The following is a 22,196-nucleotide window of genomic DNA, read 5'->3' on the forward strand; positions in this document are numbered from 1 at the left end:
GCAGGGATTCATCACAGGAGATATTTTTCATCTAAGGAGTATTTCTATCATGCTTATTTAAAATGCTGTGGTAAGGGTTGATGAGCCTTCTGAGCATTTCCCTTTTGTGTTCTGTTATGTATCAAGCTTTCCACCTGGAAGCACTAGTCAAGGGTCTACAGAATTTGCAAATTCTGTATATTGAGTTTTATTGATAAAATGGCTCTAGAATTGGGCAAAAGGGGTTAAAGGAAGAGAAATACAGTGTGTGCTACAACATGGAAAGGAATGACACCCTGCACAGCTAGTCTGAGTTGAAAACAAAGGGAGAATAGAACTACTGTTTGCCTATTAGGCAAACTAGAATACCTCCAGGTAAACAGGGCTGCTGAGTCTCTTTGGCTACACCGTGGATCTTTCCACATGGTCTATTGTTCAACAAAGAGGAACCTTCTCCTTTGGCCCATCCTGTTTCAGGGAAGCAAGGAGATACAAACTGGTACTATATGAAAGCAAGTGTTGATTGATTACCTGAAATGAAAAATCTAATTTTTAAATTTAAAAATATCTTCTCTTGGGCTAGGATTTCCTATTTTGCTCAAGATCAGTGATCATTCTATTGTCATGAACAGTCTAATGGCTCAGAAACTTCACAGCATGTTTTCTAACATCTATTTCAAACACAGCTTTTTAACCAGGGCTGTTCCTTCAACAACACTGGGATGTTTCACTAAGCAGCACAAGGTGCTTGGTTCTGATATGCATCCCAATCTTTGCCTTGCTATCCTGGCATAGGAAAAATATGTAGTTGAAAAAGCTAATTGGTGCTCTTTTAATGAACTGTAACTTTCTAATTAAGTCCTTGCTTGAAGTGTTGATGCAAACTGTGTATTTATGGAATTTGCTGGATTTATATCCCTTGCTGCTTGTCCATAACACCAGATCAGATGACTCAAAGGCACTAGTGCTCCTTCTGACTAAGGCAGCAAAAGATTGAGCAGTCAAACATATCGTAATATCCCTTGTGTGCCAAGGATTTTTTCATAAGCTCTGTATTCTGGCACGATCCCTGGATTCCATTCCAGTTGAGGAGGAGTTTACTGGCTCTTCTACTCAGAGGCCAGTAGGCAGAGGGTGCATATGCTGCCATGCAGGGCTAGGCAGAAGGAGAGCCTGGTTTCCAGCATCTTGTGTGCTGGAATTTGAAATGTTGATGTGTCAGGGAAGAAACAGGATTTTGCACAGAAGGAATGGGAAGAGGGAAGACATGCTGCTTCGTGCAGGGCTGCGTGATTTACAGGAGAAAATAATTACATGAAATTGTAGCAAGCTTTATATTTTTGTGGGGGTGGTATTACTGGTGACACCAGGGAAGGGGTTAATTGCTTGCTGTGTCTGTCAGTTGGGGAGGGGCAAGGGGTGAGTAGGAGAAAACTTCAGTTCTGTGAAAGCAGCTTTCTGCTTTGAGGCAGCAACAGTGATATTTTATGTCTTGTTTGGTGTCTCCTGCTTTTAAATGTCAGTCTCTGCAGCCAGCCTTATCTCCTGTAGCACATTTCAATTAGGTATTCCAAATCGTGCTCTGTTCTTCCAGGACAAATATGCCAGAGGTGATATTTACTGTTGCAGCAGCATTTTAAATACTTCCTGCCTTTTTTTTTTTTAACCATATGAATTGCAGTTGCACCCTCATAATAAGAATTGCATCAGTAATAATAATTTAATGGTAACAGTATAGAAAAGAATTCTATGGCCACCACAGGCAGCTAAGTGATTTTTATGAAGAGGTTTTATTTTCCTGTGTTTTAATTCAGCTTTAAAAGATATGAATGATGCAGTGGTCATGCATTGGTGGAGTTTGCAGTCCTGAGGAGTATGGGTCAGGTAAGGAATACAGCCCTTCAGGCCGATTGTCAGTGGCATCTCCTCGAGACTGCCCTCAGGGGAGGGAGTGCAAAAGAGCTGGTAGGTCTTTAAGAAAGTCTTCCATGGAGTGCAGGAACTAGCATTTTCCAGGAGCACGAAATCAGGCAAGAAAGGCAAGAGACCCCCATGGCTGAGTAGGGAACTGCTGGTCCTTTAGTATGAGCTGGTCAAACTAAAGGGAAGGAGGCAAATGCACAGACAGTGGAGACAAGGATAGGTAACCTGGGAAGAGATGAAGTTCAGTTGTGTAGGGAGAGGGTAAGGAAGGCCAAGATGAAGCCTGATAGTAAACCTGGCAGGGGACTCAAAGAATAACAAGAAGGGCTTCTGTCCATAAGTTAACCACACTCGTGGTGGATAAAAACATGTTTGAATGATAGCATCCAGAAGCTGGTGGTCATTCAGAGTCCTTATGCACATCAGTGGTAAGTGGTGTGATTGCCACACCCTGAAGGACAGGATGTCAGTCAGAAGGAGCTGGAAAATCTCAAGAAATGGGCCCAATACAGATCCCATGGGAATCTCATGAGTTTAAATAAGACCAGTGCAAGGTGCTGTACCTGGGTCAGAGCAACCCCTGGTATCAACATAGGCTGGGGATGGACGGAATGGGAGCAGCCCTGCTGGGAAGGACTTGGTGGTGCCGCTGGATGAGAGGATGGGGATGAGCCAGCAGTGTGGACTCACAGCCCAGAGAGCCAAATGTGTCCTGGGCTGCATCCAAAGCAGTGTGGGCAGCAGGGCCAGGGAGAGGATCCTGTCCCTCCCTTCTGGTGAAACTCTACCTGGAGAACGACATTCAGCTCTGGGATCCCCAGCACAGGAGGGACATGGACCTGTTGGAGAGAGTCCAGAGAAGGGGCACCAAATTGATCAGAGGGATGAAGCACCTCTCCTATAGGGAAGTGCTGAAAGAGTGGGTATTTTGTGCCCTGGAGAAGAGAAGGCTTCTGAAGGCTTCTTCTATCACCATCTGTGATAACCTTATTGTGGCCTTTGAGTACCAAAAGGGAGCCTATGAGAAGGATGGGGAGGGACTTCTTGCAAGGGCATGTAATGACAGAACAAGGGGGAGTGGCTTCAAACTGAAAGAAGGTAGGCTGAGGCTGGATATTAGAAAGAAAGGGTGAGGGTGGTGAGACACTGGAAGAGGTTGCCCAGAGAAGTTGTGGATGCCCCATCCGTGGAAGTGTTCAAGGATGGGGGTCTGAGCGATGTGATCTAGTGGAGGGTGTCCCTGTCTATACCCATGTCAGGGGATTGGAACTAAATGGTATTTAAGATCCCTTCCAACCTGAGCCATTTTATGATTCTATGGCTCTCTGATGTCTTCACTCAAGCACTCCATTACATGGCCATGAAAAAGACAAGGTAAATGTCAATATATGTTTCCAGTTTTGTACAGAGGGTACTCTGTAATGGAGTTAAACAGAAATGGGGGTTACTGAATTTTTGGGTACCTAGGAGCCAGGGCGTAAAGATGCAGGGAGGTGGTGGTGAATTTGGGCATTTAATTACCAAGAAAAAGGTATGCAAAACTCTTACAGGTATTGTCATAGAAGTTTTTTTCTTTTCTATTGTCTGGCTGACATTGTTAGTTGCTTCCATAGATTAGCTATTGTAAATGCTGCAGACGAGGTGGGAAGCAAGATTGTTGTTCCATTAAATTTGTTTGAAATTTCAGAAATGCTCCTATTTAGCATTGTCGCAATGGAGAAGTGAGAGATGAGCAGACATTCTTACCTGAAGTAGTGAGAGGCAGACATAAGCTGTATACCTCAGAAAAGCAAATTACATTGTAATCAATCTCATATAGAGCATTGAAATCTGCATGGTTAAGGGAACAAATTTGATGTCAGTCCTCACTGTATTGAATGAGCAATCTAAGTTTTTGACTTCAAATTTTATGGTGAGATTTGATGTTGCATTTAACAGGATCCAAAGTTTAATTAGTTTATAACAGCCTTGTAATTGCTAGATCCTCTGCAGAGGAGAGAGGTAGAGATTTATGGTCTCACTTACAAGGAGTCACTTTTGGCAACAGTCTATATGAAACACTATCTTAATTTTTCTTTCTGGTTAAGAAGCTATTAAATACCTAATTTTGCCAGGGCAAATGTGTGAGAGTTCTATCCTAGAATGCAGCTGCAGAGCATTAATAGCATTATACTTGTAATACTTGCCAAGAAGTTTTTTTTCTAATACAAGAACTTGGCCTACAAGATGCATCCTGAGTACCCATGCTGTGCATCTGCTAAATCCAAGTTCTTGTTTCAAGTTCTCAGAGCTTCCTCATAGAAAATGGTAGAATCCACCAAGTTATTATAACTTAGCAAACTGAGAAATGACTGATAGTAGCTTCTCATAGTGAGGGATGGGGCAACCGTAGTCCTAGAGAGCTGATAATTCTTTTTGCCTTCCTGAGCCACTGTTTGGGCTCACCAAGGAAACTGGTGAGCTCTTGATTTTGCAGCATGCTAAAGCCGAGCTACAACAGGTGAACAGAGACTGATGTCTGGTAATATCAGCTCAGTCTGTTGGAGCTGAGTTTGGCAACTCTCAGACTTTGTATTTGGGTCCTAATTAGGCAAGATGGAGAAGGAGAAAACAGGGCAGAGGTGTGTGGTCTGTGGTCTCTAAACACAGCAGACACATGTTTGCCACTTACATTGTCTTTTCACCATCCTGATCAAATAATGTGGAGAACATCTTCAATGTTGTATTAAATGTATATTTTTAAGCAGGTGTATTTAGTATAGGTTTCCCAAAGACTATTTTATAATTTTCTAAGATATATTAAACAACTATTTAAATTAAATGCAAATTCTGCATTAGTGATTCAGGTGGTTGTTTCAAAAAATCACATAATGGGTAAGGTTAGAATGGACAGCAGTGGGGTCATCTGGTCCTACCTCTCTGCTCAAGCATGGTCATCCTAGAGCACATTGCACAGGATTGTGTCCAGGGTTCTTGAGTATCTCCAGTGACAGAGATTCCACACCCTCTCTGGCCAACCTGTTCTAGTGCATAGTCACCCACACAGTAAAGAAATTCTTCCTCATGTTTGGGTGGAATTTATAGTGCATCAGTTTCTGCCTGTTGCCTCTTGTTCTATTGCTTGGCACCACTAAGAAAAAACTGGATCCTTCCTCTTGTCACTTTCCCCTCAGATACCTGTGTACATTGACAAGGTCCTCTCTCAGTTGTCTCTTTTTGAGGCCAAAGAGGTCTGATTCCCCCAGCCTTTGTTTGTGAGACAGATGCTCCAATTCCTTAATCATTTTTGTTGCCCTCCACTGGACCTGTGTCAGGAGTTCCAAGTCTCTCTTGTACTGAGGAGCCCAGAGCTGGACACAGCACTCCAGCTGTGGCCTTACCAGGGCTGAGTAGAGATGAAAGATCACCTCTTGTGACTTGCTGGCAATGCTCTGGATTAACATGTTCAGCTTCTCTAGATCTTACGTCCTTACCCTCTTCAGGTTAAGCAGCATTTATCTCTTGGTCAGATCCACTGAAGCCTTGAAAAAATAGTTTTTCTTCATACTTGAAAAGGAGAGAGATTTGAGAACAACTGCATGAGCAAGGGCTGTGTGATCTGAATTCTGGTACTGCTGATTTGAGATGAATCTTTATGCTTTAGGTTTTTTCCTTTGTAAAATGGAAGTTAATGGTGTTCCTTACTTTTGTAAAATGCTATGAGGCCTTTGGATGCAAGATAGTGCTGACAGTTTGGTTTCCATGGACATGTCTCTTTCTTGCAAGAAGCATATAAGCTTTTGCAAAAGGCATGTGAACTAGCTGTGCAGAGTATTTTAGCTATTGCTCTCTTAATTCAGATCTGCTTCATAGGCTAGCAGCCCCTGCATTTTCCAGCTAGTTGTAGGCTGGGTTTTCAAACAAGCTGTGGTGATAAAACCTGGGTTTTTTTTTTTCAGTTTCTTTGTTCACTTGTCAGTCTTAGTTTGTATAACACGGAGTTTGGAGGAAAGAAGAAGGTAATTACACTTCATATCTGCCATTTCTCCTGACACAGAGCTGTACTTAGTGAACTCCACTGAAGGTGGATCACTTTATTGCATAGTGTTTCAAATTTATGTATAAATTTCTTTTCTGGTTTCCAGATGGAAACCTTTTGCATTCATAGAAGGTACTATTTGTATTCTTTCTCTCATCTTACTGAAGACACTGGTTGTGCCCAGTCTGTGACACTGAGTAGATTCCTGGCACAGTAAATACTTTGGCAGATTTCCAATGGAATGCCAACATACCGTGCAGTGTGAATGTTGAACTGTCTAACCTTAACCTGGACCTTTTGCAGCATTGCAAGAGCAAATGCCACAGCATTAGTTAGCAAACCCAAATCGCAACCACTAGCTGTGAAGAAAAATAAATCTGTCTCTGTCAGGGCTTTTGTAGACATAATGGTTCAGATGCTGCCATGGGCCTCTGGGATTGTTATAAGGAAACTACTTTCCCTTTCCAGGCTTCAAAAAATTATATATCCAGTCTCTAGGTGAGATGATGAATCAGAGTTTGTGATTATGTGCTAAAAAAGTTTGAGATTGGATAAGATGTGCAATATGTTTGTGCTTAAATATGTTAAGTAGGAGCCCTATACAGCTTTTTGTAAAAGCAGAAATGTAATGTCCAGTGCCCTGCACCAACTTGAATTTTTAATAAAACTTTTAAGTTGTCATTGTTTAAAGAGAACTTGGAATTTTTTTCTCCTCATGTCCCCCAGTGATGAACAACTGACCCACAGAACCTTGTTTAGCATTTCTGTAATAGTGGGCAATGTTTCAGCTAAGGGAACATAGCAGAAAAAGTAAGACCAAGTTATGAAATAGAAAATAGAAGCATAAGGGAGGTACTCTATTAAAACAAGAATTTCCAGTGGTTAACTTGGTTTTGGACAAATCTTCAAGGGTTGGGTCCATTACTCAGTAGTGAAAATGTCTTCAATTAGATTACTATGCAGGAAACAGCATTATCTAACTCCTCCTGGGGGATTTTATTTTTCTTGCCGATTTTCCCAGGTTTGTTCATCCTAATACAAAAATTAGGACACTTAGTTCTTGTTCATAGAACCTGAAAGATCTGAAGCCATACTTCTCTTCAGTGAAGCTCAAGTTCCTTAATTCCTGTTGCGTAGCTTTACAAACATGGAAATAACATTATAGTGAGTAAGCAGGAAACTCATTTTGTATTTAGTGGAAAACCATGGACTTTGGACTACCTACCTCAGTGGATTGGGCTCTAGATTGAGGTTCCGTATGATGGCCAAAATAGCAGTATATGATGTTTCTAAGAGGTGCAGAAGTTACTGACTGCCTTCAGAGATATATGTGGTTATGCTCCTGAAAGAGACTGGTAGCCTGACCAGCAGCATGGAAGATCCATGCTCTTGCCTGTAACTTGAAAGGAGAAGTTACAGTGTCCAGTGTGAGGCATTGAAAGATTGTTTGAGAGAGATGCATGGACTGTCTGTGCAGACGGGAGTGGAAGGAGCATGACTGTGAAGAGCAGCGGAGTACCAGTACCATGGAGTTACAAACATATGCCAAGCAAAGCTGTTAGGATTACCTGTTGTACTTTTTTTTTTTTGGCCTCTGTTCCTTGTCTTTGTTCAATTTATTCCTAGTGTCTTGAGAAGTAGTGCGCCTGGAACCTTCCGAAGGACACTGCACATTGTTTTCACCAAGTTTACTTTCCCCCCTGTTCAAGTGCAAACCCATAAATGAACCAAAGAGTGGGACAGAACCCAGAGATGGTGCTGAATCATCCATCAGCCTCTTTTAGCATGTCAAAAGCTCACACCTAACAGCTGTTTAAGTTCAGTATGGGGCAAAGTAGTAAAAAGAGTCATGGTTGACCCAATCTTTTTTTTTTTGGTTGAAAAAGCTACAAAACCAAATTTTTATAGAAAGTGTGAATTAATTCCTTCAGAATACATATATTTTGACTAATAATGTAGTTTCTGCAGTGTAGAGATGGCATGATAGTGCCTCTAGAGCAGCATGTATTCAGTGGCTTCCTATCTTGGTGCTCTCTGACTGGCAGCCAGACTTCTCCATCTCTCTGATGCCCCATGGCCAGTGACTCCAAGCCTCACTGCCAGGGGGACACACTGTCATGTATCATGAGATACACACTTCAGAAGTCCATTGTTAGGACTTTTAAGGGTCTGATTTCCAGTGATTTTTCTCTGGTAACAATTGGTAATGTAAATATGTTGGTATAATAATTTTTACCAAAAAGTCATTTTCTAAAGCTTAAAAATTCTATTTTCTGACAGGCTGTGTGTGCACCATTAAGGTATTCTAAATCTACATAACTTCAGCTACCCTTATGTATTCTCAAATTCCATCTACTGTCTTTTCAAGATAATTGACCACTGAGTGAATGTAAAACTATGAAAATTAATTTTCAGGAATGCTTAGGGATATTAATCTGAAGAGATGTGGTTATACAGAACTTGCTGAGTGCTGTCCATAGTACTGTCTGATACTACTCTACTGGCGCATAGATTACTGGTGGGCCAAGCACATCAATATTTCATCCACCCAGAGAGACAGTAGTGGATGGTTTCTGCAAGTTATAAAGGGGATACAAAAAACCTAAGAGGAAAAAAGCCAAAACCCCCCAAACTATCACCACCACCAAAATTAACAAAAACCCCACTGACAACAAAAAACCAACCAACCAACAACCCCGTCCGACCATGAACCCCCCCAAGAAACAAAGAGAAAAACCCAACGACCCAAAACTCCTAAACCAACCCAACCTCAACTAACTATCAAGCCCCCTGTTCCCCAGAAGTCCCTAAATGAACCCAAAATTCACTCACCTTTGACTATATGAATCAGTGCCTTTGAGTGGATTTGCTGTTTCTCCACGATGATCTCTACTGGCTAATAGATAAAGCTCTTTTTCTACACAAACATAAATGTTGTTAAAGGGAGGTGGAGCAATTAGTCACAGATCTAGGAAAATAAATGCTGTATCATCCTCTCTGCTCACCAGGTCCTGCCTGCATTTATGGGAGCAGCCCTCCCTGATCGATGTTAGTGGATAACAGAATCTCGAGATTCTGGCCCATAATTCCTATGAGATTATGAGGTTTTTTTTTTTTTTTTTTTTTTTTTTTTTTTTTTTTTTTTTTAGGGATAAGCTAGTCAGTCAGGGAATTACTAGGTAACTTGTGGTCACATTTTTTGTTTGAGTAACTACTGATGATGTAGGAAAAGCTGTAAACATAAAGGCAAGTCTCTTGCAGAAAAAGGGAGAGGAATCTGGAATAGGGCATGACAGAGCTGAGCTCAAGTGCCGAAAAGGTAATTGATAGTTCAGACCCTCCCAGTGCTGCAAAGAAAGCCAAATATATTAACTTCTGTGCTACTTGTCGTTATCTGTCTGTGTTCTCACTTTGAATAGTAATTAACTAGGAGTGCCTTCTCTGAGAGCCTGGAAGTAACAGGGAGCCAAAACAGGTGCACTGCTGTGACCTGACATTCTCATTTGTCATATGGAGGAGTACAGAATAAATGCTGGTAGCAAAGGTAACATTCGTAAAGAAAAAATGTCGGTTTTCAATTTGGTGTCAATGTGACGCTTCCAAGACTGCTGTCAAAATTAGTATATTAGCAATGCTGCTACAATTGACATGTAAAAGGGCATCTGAAGATGGTGGTTCTTGCTCCAGTCAGCTTTGACAGACAACTCCACTGGCAGTTGTCTTTTCTAACTTAGTACTTCTGCATGTTTTAGAGGGTCAATGTGTATTTTCTAGAAATGTTTAAACACCATTTAATAAGTACATGCTGTGACTGCAGCAGTTTCTGTTATCTGCCTGAGTGCCTGGCTTTATTTTATGTGCTGCTGGGCCTCTGGGTTTCAGTATTACTCTGTGGTAGTGAATGCCACAGGTTATTATGCATTGTGTAAAAACATCCCTGTTTTCTTTTTCCTGCAATGTGAAGGTGTGAGAGATGCTATAGGATGCTTCATTGTTTCTTTTGCTTCTACCTTATCCATTATTTTGGTTAAATAAAGGATTTTCTGCATAGAAGTAATCTCTTCTGTCTCATAATTTTATTCCCCATTCCTAACCCTCCTGCCACCCTGTGCTCCTAAGAATACTTTCTGTTTCTGCTGATGCCTTCTTAAATTGAATAACCATATACAAATATAATCTGAGGAAAACTGTTCTGTGAGTTAATGGGATTATGGTAGGGGTGTGTGTTATGTGTGTATACTGCAGTGGCTGTACAAAGAACCCTTGTCCTGCATGAAAGATCTTTAACACTTCTTCAGGGTGAAAGCCTTCATGTTCTCTTGTACTGGTGATGTGAATGGACTAGATTGATATTAATTTATTCAACCTGATGCATAAAAGATGAAGTATCACAAAGATCTGGATGTTTTATTATCAGAAGACCTGAGTATCCAGAAAGACTTGTTTGTGAGGGGAAAAACGAAAAGTGGTTGCTGAGTCCCAGGTGGCACATATTAGAAAACCTGTCAGACTTTTCCTCACAGGCCTTGTGTTAGAGGAAGTAGCACTGCCATGGAGGTTGTGACTGCAGAGCATGGGCAGAACTACGCATGAGAAGCCTTCACCTGGCCTTACTAATTGAGACGGACCAGGAATACCAGAGATGGGTGACACAAGGAGAGACGGCTCTTTTGCTTCCCCTTTTTTTGTCTGAAGCACTTGCTCTCTCCTGGGTGGTCACTGACGTATTCCTCCCATGACGGAGAGGCAGCCAAAGAGCTCGGTGAGGACGAAGGCCCTGCTGGCCTGAGGGGACGCTGAATGTCTGCAGCAGAAATGGGCGCGTCTCACGCAGCGCGCACGCATGCTGAGGTGCTATTTCAGCTTGCAGTCAGGCAGTGCAGATTTGGGGTATAACACAATCCTGAACCTTGTATTCCTTCCCAGAAAATGACCATAGTATGCTTATCCTGCCTTTAGAGCCAAGCTCAGAGTGTGTGTTAAAACGCTTTTTTTTGGTGGTGTATTGGGCTTTGACTCCTTACAGTGCTCTGGTTTATGCACATGTAGGGGATTAACAGGCAACAGGATTGATTTGTACACAGGAACTATAGGAGTACGTACACCCCCACAAACACAATGACTCAATGTATCATTTAATGCAGCTTCCAAATTTGATAACCCTTTTAAATAGTAAGTGTGTTTTATCTACTAAATCACATTATGCTCTCCCAGCAGATGCAGTATGAGACCAGCATACATAAGCTGTTGCAGGCTTGATATATATTGCATGTAATCATATTAATTATTTATAACTTGTCTCTACCTACAGATATGTGTGCAATGAATTTCCATTGCAGTGAAAGATACTTAATACAGGAAACATGATATTATTATTTAATCCTTCCTGTGAAGGACCAAGCTGTGTGTAGGGACAGGCATTAAGGCACATTCTGGGACACAGAAAAATTTGCCTTTTTCTGGCTAATTTCTGCTTTAAATTTTGGACAAATAACTATTTTGGTATCCTTTTGCTTTGTGTGTGAATACTTTTCACTGGTGGTGTAAATTGTATGAAACTACATGAATAAGTATTTTAAAGTACGTGCAATATTACAATTGGAAGGTGCTGTGAAAGGCAGGCACTTTCAGAGAAAAAATGAGTTTGCTTTCAGCCCCATAATCTGTCATGTGAGATTAGTTAGTTTGTTCCTTTTCTACTTCTCTAAAGGTGGCTTTTTAAAATAAAAATTTTAATGCTCTAAGTGTTCTTTTATGTCTAGATGAATATTTGAAACTATGTATTTTTCTCTGGCAATCAAAATGTCAGGAGAAGTTAACTTGCATATGTAGTGGAAAGGATGAGAAAGCACAACTGATTAATACCTGCATTTCTCTGGTAAGATTTACTGGCCTTTATTTAAGGAGAAGGGCAGGGTGCAATTTAGGTGGTAAAATTGGCAGTATCCTGTGGTACACTGGGTAAAGATGATGCCAGCAGGAGATCTTTGTATAAGTGATGAAGCGAGCCATTAGACAATTTCTTCTTTTTATTAGAAAAATGTGATTCTAGTGGGTTTTGGATGAATGGTTCAATCTGATATGCAGTTTTAATTGCATTAACATGCCACATGCATCAGGTACAGGCCTCTGGCAGACTGCAAACTTAGGCAGTACAGATTTCTGAGTTCTAAACAAATAGGTTGGGTTAAAAGTTCTGATGAAAACTTTTAGTGTTTTTTAGAAGAGAATCTCAGAGAGCATAACACATTTGAAAATGGGCACTACAGATGGAGGTTTGTTGCCTGTGGGAGCTGGAAAGGAGAAACTCGATGATAACCCTTTTTGGAGGGAGAAGATTCAGAAAATTACTTTCTACCTGAGATGAAGATGGTTTGGATAAGCACTGTTTGCCATCCTTTCAACTCCCTTTCTCTCATTGAGAGAAAGGAGAATTTCCTTCTTGATAATGTTATCACTCAGCTTTTCAAAATAAATGCCCCAATTAAAACTCAGCAGCAGTTAGGTGTGCTGAAATGCAGGTAACAGGGTTTGTCAGTCACCCAGTAATGGCAGGCAAAAATTGCACATAGATGTTTTTTGCAGCATTTAACTTGTTATCAGCTACTTAATAGAACTTGCTGCAAATGTCTAGAGAGAATAACGTAATTTAGGTAAGGCGAGAAAGTATCTTCTACCCTTCAACAAAAAAATTATCCACAATCTGCACATCACTTCTGCCACTTTGTCTCATGCAGAAAAATCCAGTATAACAGCTTCTTCTTTCTCTTTCAATTTCTTCAATAATATCAATAGTTGGTGCTATAAAACTCCAAAGTCTTAGCTGATGCTTGTGTTTCATTGTAGTTTCTGATGGAGTAGAACTGCAAATATCACATGTTCACAATCCTTGTGCTTGCTGATATTAGGGAGGTCTCTTTTTTTTGTAAGCAGGGTCACAAAATTGTCCTTTTCAAGCCTGTGGGTGTTATTTCCAAACATTTCCCAAATGCTCACAGTGTGTAGTATTGGTGAAATACGCACAAATTTAAATTATTAACTCTTTAGCAGCTGTAAATTTGTTAATATACACTTTTCTCAGAATACTCAGAAAATGCTAGGAATCAGCTTTCTCAAGGGAGGATGAGAACTGATTATCCCAGAAGGAGACTCTTGAACCAAATTAATCCAGAAAAATCATATCCAAAAATGCTGAGATTTGGACTTATTTGGGATTATTTTTTTTCTATAGTATGCATCATGTTAAGATTTAGTTGTACTTGGCAATCCAAATACCCGGTTATAAATTTTTCTGGATTTCATAAATATTTTCTTTCTTCTCTCCACTTGTGTTTTTCTAGGTTCTCTTAGACATCAGCTTCTTAAGTGTGTATTAGTATTTAGGTAGCTATATATAATAGAGGCGCATGTGTCATACTGGTCACTGATCTGTGTGAAGCTCTGATACCTGTATTCATGGCTTTTGGGCAGCAATTCAGTATTTTTATACAAATTACTTGACATGCCTTGCCTTGTTACACTTGCTTTGTTATCCCTTTGACCTCTGGCCAAATGTTTCCAAGATATCTGTTGATGGAAATCTCTTATTTCCATCAATTAAGGGAAGAGCAGAAGATGCTTCTGAAGCAGATGTACTCAAACCCACATATTTATTAATTTGACTAGTTTTTTTCATGGCACTTTTCCAGATCTGCTTTTTGATGACAGTCATTCTTTGTGGCAGCACTGCTGAACTCAGATATTAGGGCACTTTCTCTGACATGGAGCAGCAGTTGGCACAGCTTCATTTCAAGACACATGTTCTTTCCAGGAATACTCTGGCTGCCAACATGTGTGTTTGCTAAACATTTGGCACACAGGGAATGTTATAATGTACCAGATTTACACACAGAGGCAGCAAGGCAGCCATATGTCACAACACAGTGTGGGTTATGAGTAAAATATTCATAGTGATTAATAATCCGGTGTGAAACTACTTGGAAATCTTGTTCTCTCCTGCAGCATGGGCTGCTAATCAGACCAGCTTCTGACCCAGAAGCAGGCTGAGATAAGCATGCAAGCCCCTGGACGCTGCACAGAGTTTGCAGCTCAGTGCCATGTGATGGCTTTGTTAAAAACCAGCTTTTTTTGATAGACAGAGGTCATAGCAGCTCTGTCAGCTGAGCTTTCCTCTGGCCATTTCAGAGGAAATGTTTGAAACATTTTGTTTCAACAAAAAGTTCTTCTTTGCAGAGTTCACAGCTCAGTCTTGGGGTCCCAACTGGTTCCCAACACAGCTGTGACTCTTAGAAATCATGCATCTTTCACCTCATTGGTGTTGCTTGCATTTTCTGACCACCTTTAAAAACAGCAGGAAAACCAGGCTTAGATGTCTGCAGTGGTTTAAACAATACGTGTGCACTGCAAATGTGTGGAGTCATCATTGCTCAGGGATCGCTGTGTGCTGAATACTTTATGAAGTTTTATAACAGTGTCTTTATTTTTTAAAGGAGTACAATAGAAATATTCACTGTAACTTTGGCAGAAAAATCCTTTGGGTAAAATAACATCTGTAAGAAATGCAGACCTTCTAAGACTCCTGCAGTGATAATACTTGGCTGTCTCTGAAACAGGGTTCCTTAGGAAGGATTCTCATGTATGAGGCTGGATGTTTGAGTTTTCCAGGGTGAAGGAGTGGAGTTTGTTTCTTGCAAATATTGGCTTTGTACCATGTGCGCAGTGAATTAGGAGGCCTTGGCCTTTCTGGAAATACTGTTGTTGGTGTTGCTGTTTGAAATTGCTCTCCTGAAATGCTTCTTCTAAGACAGGAGGGTCAGCTTATTCCTTATTATTGTAATAGGGCTGTGAAATCAGGAAAGCCTATTTATTTGGATATAACTTGATGCTATTCAGTGTGTAAATGTTGTTCTGCTCTTTGTTTCTTTAATTTTTTGAGGCAGAAGATACTCATGTCAGGCTCTTGCCTGCCAGTTATTAAATGGTGCTGTTTTTATTTGCATTTCCACAAATGCCAGATGCTATCCATATCTGATTTTCTGGACTCCCCCATGTTTGCCATGCACATCTCTGGATAGTAGACACAGACTTGCCAGAGTGCCTCTGTAATAAAAGGTACTTCTGACTACTTTTTGCTGAAATGTTAAACCTTCTGCCTTTGTATTGCATAATTTCTTAGTGTTATTCTCATTTTTAGATGTTAGAACAGTGGAAGAAAAAGGGGCCCTTAGCTGGGAATAATCATACAGGAGGGAAAAAGTGGTAGGAGTACAGGCAGGGGCTTCTAAGTTGCAGATACGTTTAAAAGAGTATGACTGCTTCACTGCTTTCATTGGGAAAGGATCTAATTAGTAAAGGAAGATGTCCACAGGTTTGGGGTTTTTTTGTCATACAAATGTAGGCAGAAAATGTAGTTCTTGCCTCCCACTAATCCGTAAGGGAGCTCTCTTCTGCATTAGTGGCTTTGAGGAAGCAGACTCAAGTACGGTGAACTTGCTGCACTCCTTGGCTGCAGGGCTGCCATTTTCCTCTCTCTTCAGCTGCACAAGAGAAATCAGCCTGAAGGAACACTGCCCCATTGCCTGAGCTCACCCAGGGCCCACGTCACTGGCGGTGTGGGACTGTGACACACAGCGGAGCAATTTTCATTCTATCCAAGAGAGGGCACATTAACAAGGTAATTATAGCACATTACTTCAGCAGGGACACATCAATTTTAATCCTTGAAGCATCCTAGTGAAGTAGATAAGTGAGTACTATTAGGCCTATTTTACAAAAGGAGAGACTAAATTAACAGCTGAAATAATTTTTCCGTGACAAAAGCTGCAGTGTCTCTGAAGGGCAGGGACTAGGGGAGAAGGGTCTGGTTCACAGACCCCATCAGGTAACCACTCCCTCTTGACCTTGGAGATCTCTCCATTAATTTGAAGCCACACCACTCCATCTGGAGCATAGGGAATGGGGAAACAGAATTACATTTTCCCCCTTCCTTTTTCTGCTGGCAAATTAATTGTAATGTTATTGAAATATGTTAATTTGAAATTATTGGTTAATCTCTTTTGGCAAATAAACCTTGGTTTGTAACAGGTCATCAGAAATGCACTGGATTTATGCTGCTGTTAGAGAACTGTGTATATTTTTGTGTAAAATCAACTGAAAAGTCAAAAAAATGCTTCTCTTCTCATTGTGGAGTATTTAATTGTTAAATGAAAGAGCCTCTACAATGCAGAGCTGTGTTTTACCAAAAGGTGAAAGGGGGAGCCATTGTAAGAGACCAGTTTTCATTGTTGTTGATTAGATGTTCAGTTTAACTTGGTCTTCATTAATGTTTAAACATTTGCACCCAAAATACGTATTTCATTAACCCTCAGCAGAATATTTCCAAGGACAAACTTTATATAAGGAGATGCCTGCAGTGTATTTCTTCCCCTTTAGTTTTCTATATCATCAGGGCCAAGTGTTAACACATAGTCTCTCTTACGCTACAAGTCAAACAGCCTTGTATCACTAACCAGTTTTGTGATAGACAAGTCTGAGACTGATTTCTCAGCCAGCTGATAGCATAATCTTGAAAAACTGTGCTTTTTACTGGGTTTCATATTTACTTATTTGTGGTTGTGTAGCAGGATTAACCACTGTTATTTCTGTGTTTGGTTCATATTGGAACTGAACTTACTGTAGCTACAGGGCATCACTAGAGGATCTACCTTTCCCTGGGCCAGACTAAACACATGCTTCTGCCCACAGTCCTAGATTTACCACCCCATTTGACATTTAAATAGCAGGTTCTCTATGAAATTAGAACTTATGTGAAACAAATTGGGGGTGTGTGTCAGATCAGTTCTAAATGACTCAAATTTTTACCAAAACTTTTGTCTTCGGTGCTTGGGTGTTGATTGTTACCAACACGTGGAGGGCAGACTGACTGTGGGGGTAGGATTCCTTCACACCCCTTCAGCACACAAGTGGGACCATTTGAGGACTCATGATCTTTTACTGTCCTGGTCCTGACACCTTTCCCAGAGCTGCAGAGACATTTCAGTCCCCAGAAGGGCCATTCAGACCCTGGGTCTCTTGCACTAGGTGACTTGCAAAGGCAAGGGTGTGTTCGCTGCAGCTGCAGGAGCAGAGTGAAGGGTCAGCCATGGGGCAGTGCTCTGAGCAGGAGATTGGCCCCTTGCACCACACATGCATCTGCAGAGTGCTTAGCTCTGCATGGTGGTATAGGATATCAGCCGTGAAGCCCTGCATGCCCTCCATCCCAAATTTGTGTCTATAAGGTCAGCAGGGGCTCATCATGCTGAATGTCAAAATCCCGTTACTATTAGGCATTTGTGTACCGTGAAGCCCTGCATGCCCTCCATCCCAAATTTGTGTCTATAAGGTCAGCAGGCCTTTGACATTCATGCTGAATGTCAAAATCCCTTTACTATTAGGCATTTGTGTATTTTTTTTTGAGGAACTCTTTTTCCTCTATATTTCTTTGATTTTTTCTTGAATAGTTGTTTAAAGGACTCAAAATTTTTTTTGGTGTAATTAGGTCAGATGAGGCTTATTTACTCACAGTAAAGACTGGAATGGGAGAGGGTTACTGAAAACTCTGCTCTGGCTATGTGTGACACTTGCTCTTCTTTCTGGAATTAAGACCTCAACAAGTGTGTGTGTGTGTGCTTTCTGAAGAGTTTTTGTTTGACACTAGGCAAAACTAGGTGGCAATATTATTGCTTTGCAATGCTATGGGCAATTTATCTCACAAAACTTTTAACTGGCTCAATATCAGAGCCTTAATTTTTAACAAACGACGATCAGGTGATTTAACCATGTCTGTACATCAGGTTCCTGTGAGATACATGAGACAAGACAGACATCTTGTGAAAACTCAGATGTCCGAAATTTGGATTCATGACTCAGGCCTTCAGAGCTCTGCTCCAAGTGCTGGGTTGGTCTGTTTTCAGCAGTTGCATATCAGATTGAAAGTGTCTTGCCCAGTTTCTCTTTGAGCATTTAATTTGGATATGCCTACTTTTTGTTCCAATACATTTGAATCTCTGAGGATGCCAAGGGTAATGCTTTTTACAATTTGCAAGTATATTTGCTTTATGTACTGTAAATAAATAGTGGGGTTTTAAAATCTATTTTAATCCGTGCCTATTTTTTTTTCTCTCATGATAAGCATATAGAAGTCTCATCTTGTTGGAATTTGCAAGTACTGAAATAATGAATACTGAAAATATTGTATTTTCCAGGTCTTTGGTTTCAGTGCAGCCCCTGCTGTGCTATTAATATAGCACTTTAGCCAACTATAAAAATCAAAACAAATGCATATGAAACCATGTAAGATTCTGTTCCTCTTCTCTCTCTAATGGAAATTAAAATACCTGCAGCAAAACAGAATCACACCTCTGAGAGTCTAAGTTTGAATTAAACCCTAGAGCCTTTGGCTGCTCTAATATCCTGGTTATGTAAAATGCAGTTTAAATGGAAAGAAGTGCTTTTCCTTGTGTTGTGGTGACAGTTCTAGACCTCATCTGAACCTGAAACTGCCGACAGTTTTGGGAGAGGATGAAGTTAATTGACAAGTCAGCTTGAAAACAAATTTTCTTTTAAGATTTAGAGGAGTTAAAGGACAAAAGGAGAGGGGTAAAATGGTTTGGCTGTCCCTGGGCTCTAATGAATGTAACTAGTGCATATTAGAAGGCTATTTTAAAGCTGCTAGCTGGAATAGCTGAATCATTTCATGTTTGTTGGGGCAGCAGATCTGGATTTGCTGTGGATGATACCAGTTGGCATCTAAAGATCTTTTGCTGTGTCAGATCATTATGAGGGCTGACAGCTTGCTGGTGGCTGCAAGCCATGGGACTGAGTGGACTGGACCCTTGTCAGCCTTGGCATGTCCCACTGGCTCCAGAGGCACTACACAGACTGGGGAGAGAGCGGGGAGGGAGGGGGTGGCCCCCAGCCCAGTGTCTTGGTGTGCTCAGGACCCTGACTTGTTCTTGTTAGGCATTCTTTTATTACCAAAACAGACTCCTGCATGTTTTTGGAAGTTGATAATATCCAAGATAGGCCACCGTACTGAAATGGAGATGCTTTTGTGAGGGCCACTATCTTTATAATGACTGAATTGGATTCTGCAAAGAGGAGCTTCCTCTATCCATAAGCCCCCACAGACTGGTATTTTTAGCAAGTCCCCATTGCAAGCCTGTCCTCTCCTGCCATAACAAAAGAAATGCTTTGTGCTCCAGTCTCTGCACCCCCTGGATTATCCTCTGGCTGGTTTTGCACCACAAGGGCTCAGTGTTGCTTGATGTGTGAATCAGATCCCAGTGGCAAGTTAGGAAGCGATGCTTCATCATAAGGCATTAAATGCTTTGTCTTCTATGTTTGTACTAAACATGGTGGAAATTGCAAACTTATATCTAAATAATGGGTTATTTTCACAGTGTGCTGTTCTGGAAAGTATTCTTCCTCTGCTTAGTTACATCTTGCCCTTTCTTTTAGATTGTCTTCTAGTGAGGTTCCAAATTTTGTCTTTGTTTTATGTTGCCACTCAAAGTTGTGTATAATGTCCCACTCAAGGAAACTAGTATTAGGATGTCACAAGTAGAAGATTCCTAGAAATTGAAATTGCCATTTTTCTCTTGTAAAATACATTCACTTGTACTTGTTTCCCAAAGGCAGATGAAAGAAAAAGGATTTTGTAGCAATTGGGACGGGGGGTGGGATGGAGAATTGACTTATCTTGTCTCTTTATCACTTTGCCTGTTAAACGTAATTATTCTCGCTCTTATGGGGCTTCCAAACAGTCACAATTAGGAATTATGCTAATAAAGTCTGCTGTGACATGGAAATACACTTCACTGCTTATACTCCTCATGGCTGTGTTTTAGTATTCTACCAAACACGCTGTCCCCTCCTGGGGCAATATGGAGTAGGAAAGAATAGGAAAGGAGAGACTTCAGTGCCAAAAGATTGCATCTGGAGGACTCAGCCTTCTTTCCCAGCTCTGCAGTTGAGTGACTTGACCTACAAACAGGCAAGGCATTAGGAATGCTCAGCATCAGGGATGCTGAGGTTTGAAATCTGTTCCCAAATAGTCAAAACTGAGGCCATACTTTTATAGAAAGCTGTCTGTGATAGTGGGCTCTGACCTTCTCACATTTCTTCCGCTTGGACCTGTATTTTTGTGAATTGAGCTGTCCCAGCTTCTGTTGGAGTATTGAAATACTCACAGTTGCATCCTGCTTTGATGCACAGAAAGGCAGACCTGCTGTTGGCAAAGTGATGTACACCATTCCTTCACCAGTAGTAGGAATCAGATTGAGGAATACTGTCACCAGGAGCACTAGTCCCTTAATGCCAGAACTGAAGGGGCACCTTTGGGGCAGCCTTTGTGCCACTGAGGATTTGATCCTCAGCTATGTTTCCTTGTGCTACATGAAAGCAAATAATTAGAGCCAAACATGCATACCTATTTTTCAGTGACTGAATTGAGACAGTAGGCTGTAGGAAGAAAACTGATGAGTATTGTTCTTTGGAAAGAGAGAGTGGGGAAAATAAAGATGCAAAGACATCAAAAGATAGATACATCTTTATTTCTTTCCTTGAAATTTGAGTGCTAGTTTTGTCTACCTGAAAGCTTTCCACAAAGAATCCCTGAGTTAAAAATCAATATTTTTGATTAGAAACTGTTACTGAATAAATATCATCTGTCTGTATTATCTAGCAGTTGAATTTCTTTCATATCTTTGCTGTCCTTTTTTTGTTTCTCGGTTCAGTGAAGTTGTTGGGTGTGGGGAATATGGTCAGAGGAGTTAATTTCAAATTCGCTTGCTCTTCTGAATGCATTCCTTAACTCAAATGGGACAGTTTAGGCAGGTTCTGGAACCAGTTTATCTGTGCTATATAAACTAATTTTGATCACAGTTGGCGCAATTCTAGAAACTCCTTGAAATGACCACAGAATTGTTTATGAGAACTCTGCAGGATAATTTCCCCCTTGCTTTCCCATTTGTCTCAAAAACTGCTCTGTTATTGCTCTTGTCATACTTTTTGCTGACCAGAGATTACATTAAAACAAAATCTCTTACTATTAGAGCGTTATTTCTTTCTTCCCTTTAGCTTCCCTGACTCATTGAACCCAAAACCAGTGTCATTGACCTAACAGATTAAACAGTTCATTAGCATTCATATTTTCAATCGTGTGTATCAGATGTTTGTTTCCACTACTGTATGCAAAATTCTCTTGCACTACAAAGATGACTTTGATCAGACACTCTGAACTGAGACATCTCCTAGAGAAAAAAGATCCTGCAAATCCAATGTCAGTCTGGTACTCTGTGGTGCTTAAGATAGCTCCATATTCAAAAGCAAAAGGTTATGAAAGTGGATAAAAGCTAAAGAAAGGAATAGCATGTAAGCAATTCAGGCAGAACTTTTTTCATCAATGTGGGACAATCAGAAATTTTAAAGAAATCAGTGGTCAGCAAGATAAGAAAAGATACATGAAGAGCAGTTCTAGGCAACTGTTGTAGAGAAAGGTAGCAGATGTCAGCTGGGGGAAAGATCAACAGCATTGTGCCATTTAAATGTCACTTGAGGAGTTTCTTTAGAATATCCTTTTAATAGTTTTTGTCAAGTTCCAGAAGGCCCAAAGTGGGAAAACTTTGAAGTAGGGGGTTGTGATGAGAAAATGACAAGATATGGATACGTTGGAACTATGAGATGAGGACTTATCTATTAATACGACGACACACTTGGATCCTTTTTTTTTTACTGTCTCTTAGCATGGAGCAGGGAGAGCTAGGTAGGTCTTGAGAAATTGTGACTTTTAAATGGCTTCTATAAAGCAAATATATTGAATAAAGGAAAAAGACTGCTCCACAGTCAGACACTGAAATTGTCTGTACTAGTAGGACAGTGGAAGCCAATGCAGTGGATCTGCATTGGAAGGTACTGCAGTTTTTACAATTATTAAAACTCAAGTTTCCTACTTGAGTGTTTGAGTGTTGAGAAGTTTATTTGTTAGGTGATGCTGGACAGCATGACCAAATAAATCAGAAGATTCAAAGAAAAGCATTGGGAAAGCAGGGAGTATGGAAAAGAGGGTGCTCTAAGCTAAAAGGAAGCAGCAAATTACAATTTCAAAAGTTAAGACTACTCAGCGTTGCTGTGTTTCTTGGTGTTACTTATGTATCAGTATATCATTAGTTTCACCTGCATTCACCTTCACCAGTGAGATTAAACAGCAACAGATGGGACACTCCACTGCAAACCAGAG

At 40.7% G+C, this 22,196-nt stretch overlaps 1 protein-coding gene across 14 annotated transcripts in view; it reads left to right on the forward strand.

Annotated features, from left to right (window-relative positions):
* Window positions 1-22,196, forward strand: part of NRXN3 (neurexin 3) — a 920,037-nt gene that overhangs the window by 160,121 nt on the left and 737,720 nt on the right. The gene's annotated exons all lie outside the window — the stretch shown is intronic.

This window comes from Passer montanus, unplaced genomic scaffold, assembly GCF_014805655.1.
Source record: "Passer montanus isolate IOZ18808 unplaced genomic scaffold, ASM1480565v1 scaffold18, whole genome shotgun sequence".
Lineage (NCBI taxonomy): Eukaryota > Metazoa > Chordata > Aves > Passeriformes > Passeridae > Passer > Passer montanus.